General features: G+C 46.6%; 1 protein-coding gene across 1 annotated transcript in view; it reads right to left on the bottom strand.

Moving 5' to 3' along the window:
* The window catches only part of tusc3 (tumor suppressor candidate 3), a 104215-nt gene that overhangs the window by 25582 nt on the left and 58633 nt on the right, over positions 1-20000 (bottom strand). The gene's annotated exons all lie outside the window — the stretch shown is intronic.

Genomic DNA, 20000 nt, shown 5'->3' with positions numbered 1-20000 from the left:
GAATCAGAAGTGAATAAGTATGAATTCCTGAATCTTCAAACCGTATTTCTGGAGAACCAGGAAATGTTGGTTAAGTGTTTTCGCACCCCATTTACTTACCGTTTCCCTGCTAGTACATTAGGTTCTGTTGATAACATAGAAACAGGATGAATTCATTCCATTCACATGGTTGATAACGTGGGCCTTTAACAGCCATATAGATACTAGTGTCAGTGCCATTTTATCCTCATTTGGTCCCTGTGTGTGTGTGTGTGTGTGTGTGTGTGTGTGTGTGTGTGTGTGTGTGTGTGTGTGTGTGTGTGTGTGTGTGTGTGTGTGTGTGTGTGTGTGTGTGTGTGTGTGTGTGTGTGTGTGTGTGTGTGTGTGTGTGTGTGTGTGTGAGTGAAAGAGTGTGTGTGTGTGTGTGTGTGTGTGTGTGTGTGTGTGTGTGTGTGTGTGTGTGTGTGTGTGCGTGTGTGTGTGCGTGCGTGTGCGTGTGTGTGTGTGTGTGTGTGTGTGTGTGTGTGTGTGTGTGTGTGTGTGCGTGTGTGTGAGAGAAAGAGTGTGTGTGTGTGTGTGTGAGAAAGAGTCTGTGTGTGCGGGTGCTCGCTGCACTCCTGTCGTATGCGTGTGAGTGAGTCATCCATTCCCCCGTATCTCCGCTAGGCTACGTAACACGTGTGGGTTTCAGCCGCACCGTGTCTGCATAGTGTGGGCTGGCGGTCGGTCGTCATGATGGCCCTCCTGAGGGACTCCAGCATCTTACTAGCTACCACAGGATCGCTAACACAGGATCGCTAACACCGGTTTACCATGATAATAATAATAATAACAACAATGACAATAAACCACTGAATTTATAACACACTTTTCATAGAAAAACAATCTCAAAGTGGAGTGCATGATGATGAACATGACGAGGGAGAGCCAGATGCCTCTCTGTGTGTGTGTGTGTGTGTGTGTGTGTGTGTGTGTGTGTGTGTGTGTGTGTGTGTGTGTGTGTGTGTGTGTGTGTGTGTGTGTGTGTGTGTGTGTGTGTGTGTGTGTGTGTGTGTGTGTGTGTGTGTGTGTGTGTGTGTGTAGTACAAGACTTAATGCCAGCGTAGTGAAGTGGGCCGCCAACTTCGTCTGAAAATATAACAGTGGCTGTCGTCATTTCGGTTGCTAGGACGCAAGCACAACCCAGAAATACACAGAGTATAATCTGCATACACCCCTCAGAGTGGAGAAACCCTGAAACCATATACAGCACCTTGCTTCACCAAATCACATCATCACTGTCAACTTGTTGTCATTCATCTCTCCCAGAACACGCCTACACCTACACTGCCGAGATGTGACACGGCAAGAAGAGCACGCGTGCTTCATGGCAGAGGCGCTGAGAAAAACCTCACGGTTTCTGTGTAGTCCATCTCTTCCGTTCTATCTCACCCACCCGGCAAACCAGAGCAAGTGCAGAGCCCCCCACAGTGAACAGGTATCTGTCCCAAATGGCACCCTATCCCCGACATAGTGCACTATGGTCTCTTTTTTAAAAGTAGTCCACTATCTAGGGAAAAGGGTGCACTTTGGGGACAACGCCCACCATTACAAAACTACTGTCCAGCAGAAACTTTACAAATAAAACATTATCTAAATATTATAACAGAGGAGGAACAGAGGAGGAATAAAGGAGGAACCGAGGATGAGATGGGAATAAACGATTCTTCACTAAATAATCCTTTAAGGAAAAAAGGATAAAAAATATCTATGGGAGATTAACTTTATTTCCTTTGATCTGACAGAAAACCACCAAGGAGTATATTAAAGAACTGAGGATAGGAGAGGAGTATATTAGAGAACTGAGGATAGGAGATGAGTATAGTTGAGAACTGAGGATAGGAGAGGAGTATATTAGAGAACTGAGGATAGGACAGGAGTATATTAAACAACTGACAATAGGAGAGGAGTATAGTAGAGGACTGAGGATAGGAGAGAGGAGTATAGTAGAGAACTGAGGATAGGAGAGGAGTATATTAGAGAACTGAGGATAGGAGAGGAGTATATTAGAGAACTGAGGATAGGAGAAGAGTATAGTAGAGAACTGAGGAGAGGAGTATAGTAGAGAACTGAGGATAGGAGTATAGTAGAGAACTGAGGAGGATAGGAGAGGAGTATAGTAGAGAACTGAGGATAGGAGAGGTGTATAGTAGAGAACTGAGGATAGGAGAGGAGTATATTAGAGAACTGAGGATAGGAGAGGAGTATATTAGAGAACTGAGGATAGGAGAGGAGTATATTAGAGAACTGAGGATAGGAGAGTAGAGTATATTAGAGAACTGAGGATAGGAGAGGGGTATATTAGAGAACTGAGGATGAGGATAGAGAACTGAGGATAGAAGATGAGTATAGTTGAGAACTGAGGATAGGAGATGAGTATATTAGAGAACTGAGGATAGGAGTATATTAGAGAACTGAGGATAGGAGAGGAGTATATTAGAGAACTGAGGAGAGAAGTATATTAGAGGAATATAGTAGAGAACTGAGGAGAGGAGTATATTAGAGAACTGAGGATAGGAGAGGAGTATATTAGAGAACTGGGGATAGGAGAGGAGTATATTAGATAACTGAGGATAGGAGAGGAGTATATTAGAGAACTGAGGATAGGAGAGGAGTATAGAACTGAGGAGAGGAATATAGTAGAGAACTGAGGAGAGGAGTATAGTAGAGAACTGAGAAGAGGAGATGAGTATATCAGAGAACTGAGGAGAGAACTGAGGAGAGGAATATTAGAGAACTGAGGAGAGAGAGAATATATATAGAGAACTGAGGAGTACATTAGAGAACTGAGGAGAGAAGAGGAATATAGTAGAGAACTGAGGAGAGGAGTATATTAGAGAACTGAGGAGAGGAGTATATTAGAGAACTGAGGATAGGAGATGAGTATATTAGAGAACTGAGGATAGGAGAGGAGTATATTAGAGAACTGAGGATATGAGAGGAGTATATGAGAGAACTGAGGATAGGAGAGGAGTATATTAGAGAACTGAGGAGAGGAGAGGAGTATAGTAGAGAACTGAGGAGAGGAGTATATTAGAGAACTGAGGATAGGAGAGGAGTATATTAGAGAACTGAGGAGAGAAGAGGAATATAGTAGAGAACTGAGGAGAGGAGTATATTAGAGAACTGAGGATAGGAGAGGAGTATATTAGAGAACTGAGGATAGGAGAGGAGTATATTAGATAACTGAGGATAGGAGAGGAGTATATTAGATAACTGAGGATAGGAGAGGAGTATATTAGATAACTGAGGATAGGAGAGGAGTATAGAACTGAGGAGAGGAGTATAGTAGAGAACTGAGAAGAGGAGATGAGTATATCAGAGAACTGAGGAGAGGAGTACATTAGAGAACTGAGGAGAGGAATATAATAGAGAACTGAGGAGAGGTATATAGTAGAGAACTGAGGAGAGGAGTACATTAGAGAACTGAGGATAGGAGTATAGTAGAGAACTGAGGATAGGAGAGGTGTATAGTAGAGAACTGAGGATAGGAGAGGAGTATATTAGAGAACTGAGGATAGGAGAGGAGTATATTAGAGAACTGAGGATAGGAGAGGAGTATATTAGAGAACTGAGGATATAGAACTGAGGAGAGGGGTATATTAGAGAACTGAGGATAGAAACTGAGTATAGTTAGAGAACTGAGGATAGGAGAGGAGTATATTAGAGAACTGAGGATAGGAGTATATTAGAGAACTGAGGATAGGAGAGGAGTATATTAGAGAACTGAGGATAGGAGAGAGAGATAACTGAGGATAGGAGAGGAGTATATTAGAGAACTGAGGAGAGGAGTATATTAGAGAACTGAGGATAGGAGATGAGTATATTAGAGAACTGAGGAGAGAGAGAGAACATTAGAGAACTGAGGAGAGGAATATAATAGTATATTAGAGAACTAGAGAAGAGGAGAGGTATATAGTAGAGAACTGAGCAGAGGAGTACATTAGAGAACTGAGGAGAGGAGTACATTAGAGAACTGAGGATAGGAGATGAGTATATTAGAGAACTGAGGATAGGAGAGGAGTATATTAGAGAACTGAGGATATGAGAGGAGTATATGAGAGAACTGAGGATAGGAGAGGAGTATATTAGAGAACTGAGGAGAGGAGAGGAGTATAGTAGAGAACTGAGGAGAGGAGTATATTAGAGAACTGAGGATAGGAGCGGAGTATAGTAGAGAACTGAGGATAGGAGTATATTAGAGAACTGAGGATAGGAGAGGAGTAGAGTATAGAACTGAGGAAGGAGTATATTAGAGAACTGAGGATAGGAGAGGAGTATATTAGGAAACTGATGAGAGGAGTATAGTAGAGAACTGAGGATAGGAGAGGAGTATATTAGATAACTGAGGATAGGAGAGGAGTATATTAGAGAACTGAGGATAGGAGAGGAGTATATTAGAGAACTGAGGAGAGGAGTATAGTAGAGAACTGAGGATAGGAGAGGAGTATATTAGAGAACTGAGGATAGGAGAGGAGTATATTAGATAACTGAGGATAGGATAGGAGTATATTAGAGAACTGAGGATAGGAGAGGAGTATATTAAAGAACTGAGGAGAGGAGAGGAGTATATTAGAGAACTGAGGATAGGAGAGGAGTATATTAGATAACTGAGGATAGGAGAGGAGTATATTAGATAACTGAGGATAGGAGAGGAGTATATTAGAGAACTGAGGATAGGAGAGGAGTATAGTAGAAAACTGAGGATAGGAGAGGAGTATAGTAGAAAACTGAGGATAGGAGTATATTAGAGAACTGAGGATAGGAGAGGAGTATATTAGAGAACTGAGGATAGGAGAGGAGTATATTAGAGAACTGAGGATAGGAGAGGAGTATAGTAGAGAACTGAGGATAGGAGAGGAATATATTAGAGAACTGAGGATAAGAGAGGAGTATAGTAGAAAACTGAGGATAGGAGAGGAGAGAGTATATTAGAGAAAACTGAGGATAGGAGTATATTAGAGAACTGAGGATAGGAGAGGAGTATAGTAGGGAACTGAGGATAGGACAGGAGTATAGTAGAGAACTGAGGATAGGAGAGGAGTATATTAGAGAACTGAGGATAGGAGAGGAGTATAGTAGAGAACTGCGGATAGGAGTATATTAGAGAACTGAGGATAGGAGAGGAGTATATTAGAGAACTGAGGATAGGAGAGGAGTATAGTAGAGAACTGCGGACAGGAGTATATTAGAGAACTGAGGATAGGAGAGGAGTATATTAGAGAACTGAGGATAGGAGAGGAGTATAGTAGAGAACTGAGGATAGGAGTATATTAGAGAACTGAGGATAGGAGAGGAGTATAGTAGAGAACTGAGGAGAGGAGTATATCAGAGAACTGAGGAGAGGAATATAGTAGAGAACTGCGGATAGGAGAGGAGTACATTAGAGAACTGAGGAGAGGAGTATATTAGAGACCTGAGGAGAGGAGTATATTAGAGTACTGAGGAGAGGAGAGGAGTATATTAGAGAACTGAGGAGAGGAATATAGTAGAGAACTGAGGAGAGGAGTATAGTAGAGAACTGAGAAGAGGAGATGAGTATATCAGAGAACTGAGGAGAGGAGTACATTAGAGAACTGAGGAGAGGAATATAATAGAGAACTGAGGAGAGGTATATAGTAGAGAACTGAGCAGAGGAGTACATTAGAGAACTGAGGAGAGGAGTACATTAGAGAACTGAGGATAGGAGATGAGTATATTAGAGAACTGAGGATAGGAGAGGAGTATAGTAGAGAACTGAGGATAGGAGTATATTAGAGAACTGAGGATAGGAGAGGAGTATAGTAGATAACTGAGGAGAGGAGTATATCAGAGAACTGAGGAGAGGAATATAGTAGAGAACTGCGGATAGGAGAGGAGTACATTAGAGAACTGAGGAGAGGAGTATATTAGAGACCTGAGGAGAGGAGTATATTAGAGTACTGAGGAGAGGAGTATATTAGAGAACTGAGGAGAGGAATATAGTAGAGAACTGAGGAGAGGAATATAGTAGAGAACTGAGGAGAAGAGTATATTAGAGAACTGAGGAGAGGAGTATATTAGAGAACTGAGGAGAGGAGTATATTAGAGAACTGGGGAGAGGAGTATATTAGAGAGCTGAGGAGAGGAGTATAGTATAGAACTGAGGAGAGGAGTATATTAGAGAACTGAGGAGAGGAGAGGAGTACATCAGACAACTAAGCAGAGGAGTATATTAGAGAACTGAGGAGAGGAGTATATTAGAGAACTGAGGAGAGGAGTATATTAGAGAACTAAGCAGAGGAGTATATTAGAGAACTGAGGAGAGGAGTATAGTAGAGAACTGAGGAGAGGAGTATAGTAGAGAACTGAGGAGAGGAGTATATTAGAGAACTGAGCAGAGGAGTATATTAGAGAACTGAGGAGAGGAGTATAGTAGAGAACTGAGGAGAGAAGTATAGTAGAGAGCTGAGGAGAGGAGTATATTAGAGAACTAAGCAGAGGAGTATATTAGAGAACTGAGGAGAGGAGTATAGTAGAGAACTGAGGAGAGGAGTATAGTAGAGAGCTGAGGAGAGGAGTACAGTAGAGGATAGGAGGAGAGGAGAGGAAGAGGAGAGAGAAGAGAAGGAAGAGGGAGAAGATATTTCCTCGTTTGGAAGGACAAAACGCTGAAAGTATTTTCCTAAATAAGAAAATATAAGTGAAAGGGTCTTGGCAACATTATCTCAGGAACTCATTAGAATAAAAAGATTTGGAGGAGAGGATAGGAGAGTAGGAGGAAATTACGGATGTGGAGAGTGTGCGATGGACGAGAGCGAGTGATTACCAATTCTGGAGAGTGAGTCTCCCTCTTCTCCCTTTGCCCTCTCTTTCTAGTTCTCTCCATCCCGACAGGCCCTTGTGCTGTGAATGCAGCACTCTGTAATGGAACCATGTGTCTGGAGGGGGCCTGCATTCATCTCTCTCTCTCTCGCCCCCCACCCCTCTCTCTCGCTCTCTGTCTCACACTCCCTCCTCTCTCTCTCTCTCTCTCTCTTACATACTCCCTCCTCTCTCTCTCACACTCCCTCCTCTCTCTCTCGCTCTCTCTCTCTCACACACTCCCTCTCACACTCCCTCCTCTCCCTCTCCCCCCACTCTCTCTCTCTCCCCAAACAGCAGTCTGCCGGTGAAAAATGAAGAGATGAGACTGCCCAGAGTCTGTCTGGCTCTGATGTTGGTGGAGAGGTTAACCTGTTCACCTCTAAACACACACACCACAGTAGGTGGATTAATGGGAGGGTAAGGGAGGGAATGTAAAATTATAATGACCTTTTGACCCCCAAACACCCCTTGAGCAACAGGAAATGGGAGTCATAATATGCAGATGGAAGTGTATGCAGGTGTATTATGGGTGAGTGAGTGAGTGAGTGTGTGTGTGTGTGTGTGTGTGTGTGTGTGTGTGTGTGTGTGTGTGTGTGTGTGTGTGTGTGTGTGTGTGTGTGTGTGTGTGTGTGTGTGTGTGTGTGTGTGTGTGTGTGTGTGTGTGTGTGTGTGTGTGTGTGTGTGTGTGTGTGTGTGTATGCTTCGGGGCCTCAGATCTACCTGCCTCCATCACTTTTCCAGTGAGTAGAGACACTGAGTGTGTGTATGTACACCTCATTTGGCCCATAGGGAATGTCTCCACACTAACTAAACAACAATGCATGATTCTTACTCTAGTTATCTCACTACATTTCAGTAGAGATTTCCACTCATTGCACTTTCAAAATTGCTTTGGCTTTTCCAACTAGAGAAACTAATGGAGATAATTTGTCAAACAGAATTTATGTTGATGATTTCTCATCAGAGAAAACCCATCTCGGGGATAAGCAACCTGATAACATCGTCTTCTCACGCGATAGGCACGCCCAATAAAATATTACTCATCCCGTTTTCTCAATTAATTTCCCCCATTTTCCCACTTGGATGGCCCCGGTTAATCTCATTCTCAATCAAGGAAAACAACAGAATCAGAACAGCACCCCTGTCGCTCCCGAGTCCCAACTCCTGACTCTTAGCCCCAGAAATACAGGCTGAACGCTGGCGTGGTCTGGCGACATAAATCAGAATTGCAGAGCGTGGGACGGCGGGTTGAAAAACCACTGCAAGACGCCGTACGGACGCATCCAATTAATCTGATGGATTAGGTTTTGTTCCCTCAATTCATTAGAGGGAATATTCCTCTCCGTCTGGGATTAAAGAGCCGCGCCTCATTGGCTGCCGACGGCTTTCAGATGAATGCAATAACAACTTAGAGTAAACACTCCATACCTACACACCTTTACACAGAATGGAAGCTTACATTAGCTTCATATCTTCAATGTCTACAAACGGTCAATGACATGTAAAATAGGTTCACAAAGAGGTCCTTTGGATGTCCTTTGGGTGATGGACCATTCTTGATACGCACGGGAAACTGTTGAGTGTGTTAAACCCAGCAGCATTGCAGTTCTTGACCCACTCAGAACTGCCACTTACTACCATACCCCGTTCAAAGGCACTTAAATCTGTTGTCTTTCCTATTCCCCCTCTGAATGACACACATACACAATCCATGTCTCAATTGTCTCAAGGCTTAAAATTCCTTTAACCTGTCTCATCCCCTTCATCTTCACGAGTGGTCCCTTTTTGGTCAGAGTGTCAGAGGAGGAAAGGGGTTGGCCGCACAGATGGGGTCCTGACCATCAGTCCCTTTTGGATGAGGTGCCATCAGATGGCTGAGATTACCTTTTTGGTCAGTGTCAGAGGATACTGTGAGACTTCTAAACTTTTAAAACCATGAAGAATGGATGACAGTCCTTTTTGGGGAGGGCCTGACCATCAGATGGATGACAGTAATGAATGAGTAGGAAAGTGGAAGTCCCTTTTGTCAGAGTCAGAGGATTAGGGAGGGCCTGATATTTTTTCCATCAGATGGATGAAAGTCCCTTTTTGGTCAGTGTCAGAGGGAGGAAGTCAGGGAGGGCCTGATCAGATGGATGACAGTCCCTTTTTGGTCAGATCAGAGGAGGAAGGGGAGGGCCTGACCATCAGATGGATGACAGTCCCTTTTTGGTCAGAGTCAGAGGAGGAAGGGGAGGGCCTGACCATCAGATGGATGACAGTGACAGTCCCTTTTTGGTCAGAGTTTGACCATCAGATGGATGACAGTCCCTTTTGGTCAGAGTCAGAGGAGGAAGGGGAGGGCCTGACCATCAGATGGATGACAGTCCCTTTTTGGTCAGAGTCAGAGGAGGAAGGGGAGGGCCTGACCATCAGATGGATGACAGTCCCTTTTTGGTCAGTGTCAGAGGAGGAAGGGGAGGGCCTGACCATCAGATGGATGACAGTCCCTTTTTGGTCAGTGTCAGAGGAGGAAGGGGAGGGCCTGACCATCAGATGGATGACAGTCCCTTTTTGGTCAGAGTCAGAGGAGGAAGGGGAGGGCCTGACCATCAGATGGATGACAGTCCCTTTTTGGTCAGTGTCAGAGGAGGAAGGGGAGGGCCTGACCATCAGATGGATGACAGTCCCTTTTTGGTCAGTGTCAGAGGAGGAAGGGGAGGGCCTGACCATCAGATGGATGACAGTCCCTTTTTTTGGACCATCAGATGGATGACAGTCCCTTTTTGGTCAGAGTCAGAGGAGGAAGGGAGGGCCTGACCATCAGATGGATGACAGTCCCTTTTTGGTCAGTGTCAGAGGAGGAAGGGCCTGGGAGGGCCTGACCATCAGATGGATGACAGTCCCTTTTTGGTCAGTGTCAGAGGAGGAAGGGGAGGGCCTGACCATCAGATGGATGACAGTCCCTTTTTGGTCAGTGTCAGAGGAGGAAGGGGAGGGCCTGACCATCAGATGGATGACAGTCCCTTTTTGGTCAGTGTCAGAGGAGGAAGGGGAGGGCCTGACCATCAGATGGAGTCCCTTTTTGAGTCAGGGCCTGTCCCAGTTTTTGGTCAGTGTCAGAGGAGGAAGGGGAGGGCCTGACCATCAGATGGATGACAGTCCCTTTTTGGTCAGCCTGTCAGAGGAGGAAGGGGAGGGCCTGACCATCAGATGGATGACAGTCCCTTTTTGGTCAGTGTCAGAGGAGGAAGGGGAGGGCCTGACCATCAGATGGATGACAGTCCCAGAGTTTTTGGTCAGTGTCAGAGGAGGAAGGGGAGGGCCTGACCATCAGATGGATGACAGTCCCTTTTTGGTCAGTGTCAGAGGAGGAAGGGGAGGGCCTGACCATCAGATGGATGACATGGATGACAGTCCCTTTTTGGTCAGTGTCAGAGGAGGAAGGGGAGGGCCTGACCATCAGATGGATGACAGTGTGACCATCCCTTTTTGGTCAGTGTCAGAGGAGGAAGGGGGAGGGCCTGACCATCAGATGGATGACAGATGGTCCCTTTTTGGTCAGTGTCAGAGGAGGAAGGGGAGGGCCTGACCATCAGATGGAGACAGTACCATCAACCCAGGATTTTTATTTTATTTTTATGTATGTTGTGCCTCACAAGTAATACAACAGCTGATCTATTACCGGTGTGATCATATAGCCTACCTCACATGTTGAAATAAATGATCTGAGAAGAACATTGCATGTAATGTATTGGGCCTATAGCCTACAGCACCAACCTCATTACAACATTACTGTTTTGAATAGGTTCATGTTACATAGGCTAACGTTTTTTTAAAGTCACGTTAACAAAAAAAACGTCTAAATCGCCCAGGTTTTCCGTGTTTAACATAATCCTATAAAACTACGGGTTGAACCTTTTACTACAGAGATAGAAGTATAGACAAGATGCATCAATTGACAGCTCAATCTACAGTGGGAGACATCAGCTAAGGTACCCCTGTAAATAAATGGAGACCTTTTCTCAAATGTGTATTTTCAATTGTCTTTTTTCTTCTCATGCACATAGACCCTGAACACTGAGGAAATGTCTCTTTAGGATTCCATCTACACACTTCCTCTTCTCCATCTACACACGTCCTCTTCTCCATCTACACACGTCCCGTTCTCCATCTACATACGTCCTCTTCTCCATCTACACACGTCCTCTTCTCCATCTACACACGTCCTCTTCTCCATCTACACACGTCCTCTTCTCCATCTACACACGTCCCGTTCTCCATGACAGTCCCTTTTTGGTCAGAGTCAGAGGAGGAAGGGGAGGGGCATCTCCACACGTCCTCTTCTCCATCTACACACGTCCCGTTCTCCATCTACACACGTCCCGTTCTCCATCTACACACGTCCCGTTCTCCATCTCCACACGTCCTCTTCTCCATCTACACACGTCCCGTTCTCCACCTACACACTTCCTCTTCTCCATCTCCACACGTCCCGTTCTCCATCTACACACGTCCCGTTCTCCATCTCCACACGTCCTCTTCTCCATCTACACACGTCCCGTTCTCCATCTACACACGTCCCGTTCTCCATCTCCACACGTCCCGTTCTCCATCTACACACGTCCCGTTCTCCATCTACACACGTCCCGTTCTCAATCTACACACGTCCCGTTCTCCATCTACACACGTCCCGTTCTCCATCTCCACACGTCCCGTTCTCCATCTACACACGTCCCGTTCTCCATCTCCACACGTCCCGTTCTCCACCTACACACGTCCTCTTCTCCATCTACACACGTCCCGTTCTCCATCTCCACACGTCCTCTTCTCAATCTACACACGTCCCGTTCTCCATCTCCACACGTCCTCTTCTCAATCTACACACGTCCCGTTCTCCATCTACACACGTCCTCTTCTCCATCTACACACGTCTACACACATCCCTCTTCTCCATCTACACACGTCCTCTTCTCCATCTACACACGTCCTCTTCTCCATCTACACACGTCCCTCTTCTCCACACGTCCTCTTCTCCATCTACACACGTCCTGTTCTCCATCTCGTCTCAACAGTCTGACATTCCAAACACCCGCAGATGTATCGAAAAGCTGGTAAATGACGGCGAGCTCCCACTCAGAGCTTCAGAAAAAGAAAGCATCTAGTCAAACACGGTTGACTTGTTATTTTCCAGAGGGCACTCCAAAAACAAATAGTTTCCCAGAGAGCCACGGCTGGTGCCTAATGGGGTGCCGTGTGGTAACCTTTAACAAATGATTCTGTTCATTGTTTTTACCCAATGTTTCCGCGGCCTCTGTCTTCAAAGGTCAAAAGACGTGGCTCGAGGAGCCAGATAAATGAGGAGTTAACCAAGCAGAAAGGAGAGGCGGAGTAGGGAACAGGGAGAAACAGAGAGAAACAGAGCAAAGCGAAAGAGATGATTGTTAATTATACATACTAATTGTATACAGGGTAGAAGGAAGGAGGAGGAAGTTCACCAATCACCCATTACTAATCCCTGTATTCTAACAGGTTACAATGCCACCCCATCACCCATTACTGACCCCTGATTAACAGGTTAATTATACTATACTACATTGCCACCCCATCACCCATTACAGGGTTAGAAGGAAGGAGGATCCCTGTATTCTAACAGGTTACAATGCCACCCCATCACCCATTACTAATCCCTGTATTCTAACAGGTTACAATGCCACCCCATCACCCATTACTGATCCCTGTATTCTAACAGGTTACAATGCCACCCCATCACCCATTACTAATCCCTGTATTCTAACAGGTTACAATGCCACCCCATCACCCATTACTGCCCCTGTATTCTAACAGGTTACAATGCCACCCCATCACCCATTACTGACCCCTGTATTATAACAGGTTACAATGCCATCACCCATCACCCATTACTGCCACCCCATCACCCATTACTGGCCCCTGTATTCTAACAGGTTACAATGCCACCCATCACCCATTACTGCCCCTGTATTCTAACAGGTTACAATGCCACCATCATGCCACCCCATCACCCATTACTGCCCCACCTCATCACCCATTACTGATACCTGTATTCTAACAGGTTACAATGCCATGCCACCTCATCACCCATTACTACCTGTATTAACAGGTTACTCTAACAGGTTACAGACCCATTAAGAGACACAGGTTACAGCAGAGACAGAGAGAGAGGCAGAGACAGAGAGAGAGGCAGAGACAGAGAGAGAGGCAGAGACAGAGAGAGAGAGAAGCAGAGACAGAGAGAGCGAGAGGCAGAGACAGAGGCAGAGGCAGAGAGGCAGAGACACAGAGAGAGGCAGAGACACAGAGAGACACAGAGAGAGCGAGGCAGATACAGAGCGAGAGAGAGAGAGAGAGAGAGGGAGAGAGAGAGAGAGAGAGAGAGAGAGAGAGAGAGAGAGAGAGAGAGAGAGAGAGAGAGAGAGAGAGAGAGAGAGAGAGACAGAGACACACAGAGAGAGAGAGAGAGGCAGAGAGAGAGAGAGGCAGAGAGAGTGAGGCAGAGGCAGAGTGAGAGGCAGAGACACACAGAGAGAGAGAGCGAGGCAGAGACAAAGAGAAAGAGGCAGAGACAGAGAGAGAGCAGCAGAGACAGAGAAAGAGGCAAAGACAGAGAGAGAGCAGCAGAGACAGAGAAAGAGGCAGAGACAGAGAGAGAGCAGCAGAGACAGAGAAAGAGGCAGAGACAGAGAGAGAGCAGCAGAGACAGAGAAAGAGGCAGAGACACACAGAGAGAGAGAGAGAGGCAGAGAGAGAGAGAGGCAGAGAGAGTGAGGCAGAGGCAGAGAGAGAGGCAGAGACAGAGAGAGAGCAGCAGAGACAGAGAAAGAGGCAGAGACAGAGAGAGAGGCAGAGACAGAGAGAGAGCAGCAGAGACAGAGAAAGAGGCAGAGACAGAGAGAGAGCAGCAGAGACAGAGAAAGAGGCAGAGACACACAGAGAGAGAGAGAGAGGCAGAGAGAGAGAGAGAGAGGCAGAGAGAGAGAGAGGCAGAGAGAGTGAGGCAGAGGCAGAGAGAGAGGCAGAGACACACAGAGAGAGAGAGCGAGGCAGAGACAAAGAGAAAGAGGCAGAGACAGAGAGAGAGCAGCAGAGACAGAGAGAGAGCAGCAGAGACAGAGAGAGAGAGAGCAGCAGAGACAGAGAAAGAGGCAGAGACAGAGAAAGAGGCAGAGACAGAGAGAGAGAGCATCAGAGACAGAGGAAGAGGCAGAGACAGAGAGAGAGGCAGAGACAGAGAGAGAGAGGCAGAGACAGAGAAAGAGGCAGAGACAGAGCAGCAGAGACAGAGAGAGAGAGAGCAGCAGAGACAGAGAAAGAGGCAGAGACAGAGAGAGAGCAGCAGAGACAGAGAACGAGGCAGAGACAGAGAGAGAGAGAGCGAGGCAGAGACAAAGAGAAAGAGGCAGAGACAGAGAGAGAGCAGCAGAGACAGAGAGAGAGCAGCAGAGACAGAGAGAGAGAGAGCAGCAGAGACAGAGAAAGAGGCAGAGACAGAGGAAGAGGCAGAGACAGAGAGAGAGGCAGAGACAGAGAGAGAGAGGCAGAGACAGAGAAAGAGGCAGAGACAGAGAGAGAGCAGCAGAGACAGAGAGAGAGAGAGCAGCAGAGACAGAGAAAGAGGCAGAGACAGAGAGAGAGCAGCAGAGACAGAGAACGAGGCAGAGACAGAGAGAGCAGCAGAGACAGAGAAAGAGGCAGAGACAGAGAGAGAGCAGCAGAGACAGAGAAAGAGGCAGAGACAGAGAGAGAGAGCAGCAGAGAGAGAGAGAGGCAGAGACAGAGAGAGAGCAGCAGAGACAGAGAGAGAGCAGCAGAGACAGAGAGAGAGCAGCAGAGAGAGAGACAGGCAGAGAGAGAGACAGGCAGAGAGAGAGAGACAGGCAGAGAGAGAGACAGGCAGAGAGAGAGAAACAGAGAGAGGGAAAGAGAAAACACAGTTCAGATGAATGGAGTACGTTTGGATTCCTGTCTGTCTCTGTCTGTCAGTGAAAATACCTAAATAGTCTGTCTGTCCTATCCTAAGGTATCTGGAAAAGTTGTCAACCTTCCACATTCTTATCATCAACCATCGTAATGTCACTATTACCAATGTCAGATCACCATCCTCACTGTCATCATCACTGTTATCATCACCACCACTACCACAATAATCATATAATATATCGCCTGAAACATCACACACACACACACACACACACACACACACACACACACACACACACACACACACACACACACACACACACACACACACACACACACACACACACACACACACACACACACACACACACACACACACACACACACACACACACACACACACACACACACACACACACACACACACACTACAATAAGGACACTAGCGCTGCACGTCTCAAACGTGGCGTTAAAGTCCCAGAGAGTCCTCGCTATCCTCATAAGTCATTGTCCACATAATCCTGAGATTTTCCCGGGGCCAATATTAGCCGGGCCATAAAATGTTACACTGTATTCTGCCAGCGCCCCTGTATGCTGAGCAGGAGGCCTGGAATTCATACAGCCACATTATAATATTTCAATAAGAACCTCACATAAATTCAATATAGCAATACCGCTGACACATGCAGCCCTATTGATTCAATCTCTGGGCTCGGAGACAGATGGCCTGGGAGAGAGTGATGCGACCACAGAGGGGTGGGTAGATGGATACAGACACGGAGCCAGTGGGTTAAAGTCCATTAAGGTGAACGGGGGAAGACGATAGCCAATTGTGTTGAGAGTTCCCGGGAATGATTGACAGGTGGAGGGGTTGCTAAGGAGATTTTTCTCCCGCCCTAGCAACCACTGTCGATAGAGAAGCACTTTTGATCATCTACTTCAGACCTCAGTAAAAAAACATTGGTGCCAGACAGTAGAAAAGGCTCCTCTCTGGGCTGGGAAGCTGGTGGGTGTGAAGGGGTTTTGCTCCAGCCCAGCACTAGCACACATAAAAATAAATATTTAGAAAAAAAAAATCACCTATTTAGAATTTTTTTAAAGAAGCTCCATAAATAATAAACCTCTTGCTCCCGGCGAGCCTTTAGTTGTTTTCTACTGCCGGTCCCCGTAAGGAAACGTTTTCCATCAAAGTGATTCATTCACAGTTAATCAGCGTTTGTTTTTCAGCTTGTTTTTCTCCTTCTGTTTTCATCCTCCCTCCATCCCTCCTAGGTCTCCCCATTCTTAATTAAGGCGCTCGTTCGCCACAAAGATTCATTTTTAATGCTCCAGTCCCTTGGAATGGAGAGCTAAGCATCCTGGAAAAGGGCCCAAAATACAAATATGTGTTTCATGCTTTGGTTCACAGTTCAATTCACTTAATATAGACTCAGTCCCCCCCACGAACATCTCTGGGAGAAAACCTAAATATTTGCTAAAATGCAATAAAAGTGACAACGGTCTGCTCGGATTATGAAAAAAAGATGAGATTTATATATACTTGAGTCGTGTCTTTGGGAAGCAGGGCGGAGGAGGGTGTTTGCAGCCAAACTTAATGAAGTAATGGGTTGATATGGGAAAGGGATGTGAGGCGTGGCTAATGTGTAGGCAGAGGAGATAGCCGCCCCAGCGTCTCGCTTTCACAGATGGATCCAGTCTCTAAAACACCCAGATGAAACGTTGAAGTAAAACATATTTCTAAGGGGTCAACAGAAGAAGGTCCTCAGGGCTCTGAACATCCTTTTCTGACTGTCTGTTAGGCTGCTGAGCTGAAGTTCCACCAAACCACAGATACGGGGTCAGATATTGTTTCGCCTCCCTCATAGTTAAGGTTCAGATTGGGGTTAATATAATCTGATCCTAGATCAGTAACAACGTCTACTTCGAGCATCCCCCTCTGGAACTGCTTGGGTACACCATTTTGGAGCGAAAGGCTAGTCACTGAGTGCTTCAGCCATTTTGGCTCAATCTAATGCCACAGTTTAAGTTCCTGGATGCGAAATTGGTTCTCTTGAACGGCAGTTGGAGATCTCCTTTTGACCCAAGGGAGAACGACCGCGCCCTCTCATTGAAGCCAAGGAAGTTCAAGGCTGACCGCGATACTGCAGGAATTGTTAGCAGAAAACAGGCCCCAACATTATAGTGAACAGAAAATGGTGATCTGTCTGGTCAATCTTCCTGTAAATAAAAATGATTTTAGAAGGCATTCATGGTACCTCTTATTGCTTCTAATATACCAGATGTATGTCCTGGTATATTTTAAAATCGTACATAGAAGAAGTTATAAGGATAAGTGATTTACTAAATGGTAGCCTGCAGAACCCTGGGTGGCCTTCAACTGAAGTTCCTCAATGAGAGAGGGCAGCACTGAGTCTGCGAAGTCACTTCCTGGAGGATCTCAAACTGCTCATAGACTAACAAATGGCCTTTGTTTAGTCACCAACATCTCTCATTATCCGGGATCCTCAAGAGCAGTTCTTGGGCACCGAGCAGATCCTGTTTGGTTCCCATTCATCAATTGACAAATTATTTCAATATACTCCTCCAGGATTGGTCCATTTTTTATAATATCATTATCCTGTCTGGTAGCCAACTGCCTGCAGACAAAAATACAACAAAAAATGACTGTGGGCAGAAAGGGCTGTACGGATACAGACCAGCCTGGTTTGTGGTGTACCTTTCTGTTCAGATAGAGAGAGAGATATATAGATGTTAAGAGAGAGATGGTAAGAGAGAGAGTAGGAGAGAGAGAGAGAGAGAGAGAGAGAGAGAGAGAGAGAGAGAGGGGAGGTGAGAGAAAGAGCGGGGGAGGTGAGAGAAAGAGAGGGGGAGGTGAGAGAAAGAAAGAGAGGGGGGTGAGAGAAAGGGAAGGGTAGGTGAGAGAAAGAGAGAGGGAGGTGAGAGAGAGGGGGGTGAGAGAAAGAGAGGGGGAGGTGAGAGAAAGAGAGGGGTAGGTGAGAGAAAGAGAGGGGTAGGTGAGAGAAAGAGAGGGGGAGGGAGAGAAAGAGAGGGGGAGGTGAGTGAAAGAGAGGGGGAGGTGAGAGAAAGAGAGGGGGAGGTGAGAGAAAGAGAGGGGTAGGTGAGAGAAAGAGAGGGGTAGGTGAGAGAGAAAGAGAGGGGGGGAGGGAAGAAAGAGAGGGGGAGGTGAGAGAAAGGGAGGGGGAGGTGAGAGAAAGAGAGGGGGAGGGGAGAGAAAGAGAGGGGGAGGTGAGAGAAAGGGAGGGGAGGTGAGAGAAAGAGAGGGGGAGGGGAGAGAAAGAGGGGGGAGGTGAGAGAAAGGGAGGGGAGGTGAGAGAAAGGGAGGGGGAGGTGAGAGAAAGAGAGGGGGGGAGGTGAGAGAAAGGGAGGGGGAGGCGAGAGAAAGGGAGGGGGAGGTGAGAGAAAGGGAGGGGGGAGGTGAGAGAAAGGGAGGGGGAGGTGAGAGAAAGGGAGGGGGAGGTGAGAGAAAGGGGGGGGAGGTGAGAGAAAGAAAGAGAGGGGGAGGGGAGAGAAAGAGGTGAGAGAAAGAGAGGGGGAGGTGAGAGAAAGGGAGGGGTAGGTGAGAGAAAGAAAGAGAGGGGGGTGAGAGAAAGGGAAGGGTAGGTGAGAGAAAGAGAGGGGGAGGTGAGAGAAAGAGAGGGGGAGGTGAGAGAAAGAGAGGGAGGAGGTGAGAGAAAGAGAGGGGGAGGGGAGAGAAAGGGAGGGGGAGGTGAGAGAGAGAGGGGAGGTGAGAGAAAGAGAGGGGGAGGCGAGAGAAAGAGAGGGGGGTGAGAGAAAGAGAGGGGAGGGGAGAGAAAGGGTGGGGTAGGTGAGAGAGAGAGAGGTGAGAGAAAGAGAGGGGGAAGGGAGAGAAAGAGAGGGGGAGGTGAGAGAAAGAGAGGGGGAGGGGAGAGAAAGAGAGGGGGGGAGGGGAGAGAAAGAGAGAGGGAGGTGAGAGAAAGAGAGGGGAGGTGAGAGAAAGAGAGGGGAGGTGAGAGAAAGAGGGGAGGTGAGAGAAAGAGAGGGGGAGGTGAGAGAAAGAGAGGGGGAGGGGAGAGAAAGAGAGGGGGAGGTGAGAGAAAGAGAGGGGAGGTGAGAGAAAGAGGGGGAGGTGAGAGAAAGAGAGGGGAGAGAAAGAGAGGGGGAAGGGAGAGAAAGAGAGGGGTAGGTGAGAGAAAGAGAGGGGGAGGTGAGAGAAAGAGAGGGGAGGTGAGAGAAAGAGCGAGAGGTAAAGAGAGCGAGAGAAGGGGGGATAGTCAGAGAGGGAAACAGAGAAAAGCAGACAGGATTGTAAGAGGTCTATTTGTAGGTTATCTGAATGGGCTCTCTCTCTTCTCTCTTTTCTCTCTCCCTCTTTCTTCGCTCACTCTCTCTCTTCTCTCTCCCTCTTTCTTCTCTCACTCTCTCTCTTCTCTGTGTCGTCAAACAGCTCCAGTCGCCCATGAACCTTTCTGCACAGTCTGAACCGACTGGCCAACCGCATCAGTCGCTTTTACTACCCTAACAACCCTGGTCTCCCTCCCTCTCATTCTCTGTCTCTCCAAAGGGTTTAGAGCCCGGCCAGAGATGAAGGGAGAGGGTGATAAGGGAGAGAAGATTGGATGGGCCAGAAGAAGGAGGGAGGAGAGAAAGGGGGGGGGGAGAAAATACAGAAAGGACATCCAGTAGTCTGACAAGAGGATCATTTCATGCAAATGTAGCTTTTAGTTTGGAAATCAAGAGACCGTTTCTTCTCTCCTCTCTCTCCACTAAATGTTTTTCTCTGTTTTTTTAATTTCACACTTCGATGCACAACTATAAATGATGACCGGGAAATCTTTCTGGAAAAACACCCTGTAGTTTGAGAGTACTATTTTGAGTTTTTGGTTGCCTTTCGACAACAATAATATTTTCCCAGTAAATAAGTACAGTAACAACAACACATGCTTAGGGTTTGGTTGGCTTCCCTTTGTAGTCTGAAAAATCTGTTGGAACTGCAGACGCTGATAAAAAACACACAGACACATAAACACACTTTTGTTCTTCTATGCTCGTGGAAACCTAAAATTGATTTCCATTCAAAATCCTATTTTCCCTCACCCCTAAACCTAACACTAAACCTAACACCTGTTAGGTTCTAAATGAACCTATTAAAACTCACGGACGCTTCATAAAGCTCAAACCAAGTTTATTCACCCATTGGGTCGATACAGCTGAGTAAGACAAAAGACATTCACACAAGC

This window comes from Oncorhynchus gorbuscha, unplaced genomic scaffold, assembly GCF_021184085.1.
Source record: "Oncorhynchus gorbuscha isolate QuinsamMale2020 ecotype Even-year unplaced genomic scaffold, OgorEven_v1.0 Un_scaffold_346, whole genome shotgun sequence".
NCBI classification, from domain to species: domain Eukaryota; kingdom Metazoa; phylum Chordata; class Actinopteri; order Salmoniformes; family Salmonidae; genus Oncorhynchus; species Oncorhynchus gorbuscha.
This window is presented reverse-complemented; position numbering and strand designations above follow the sequence as displayed.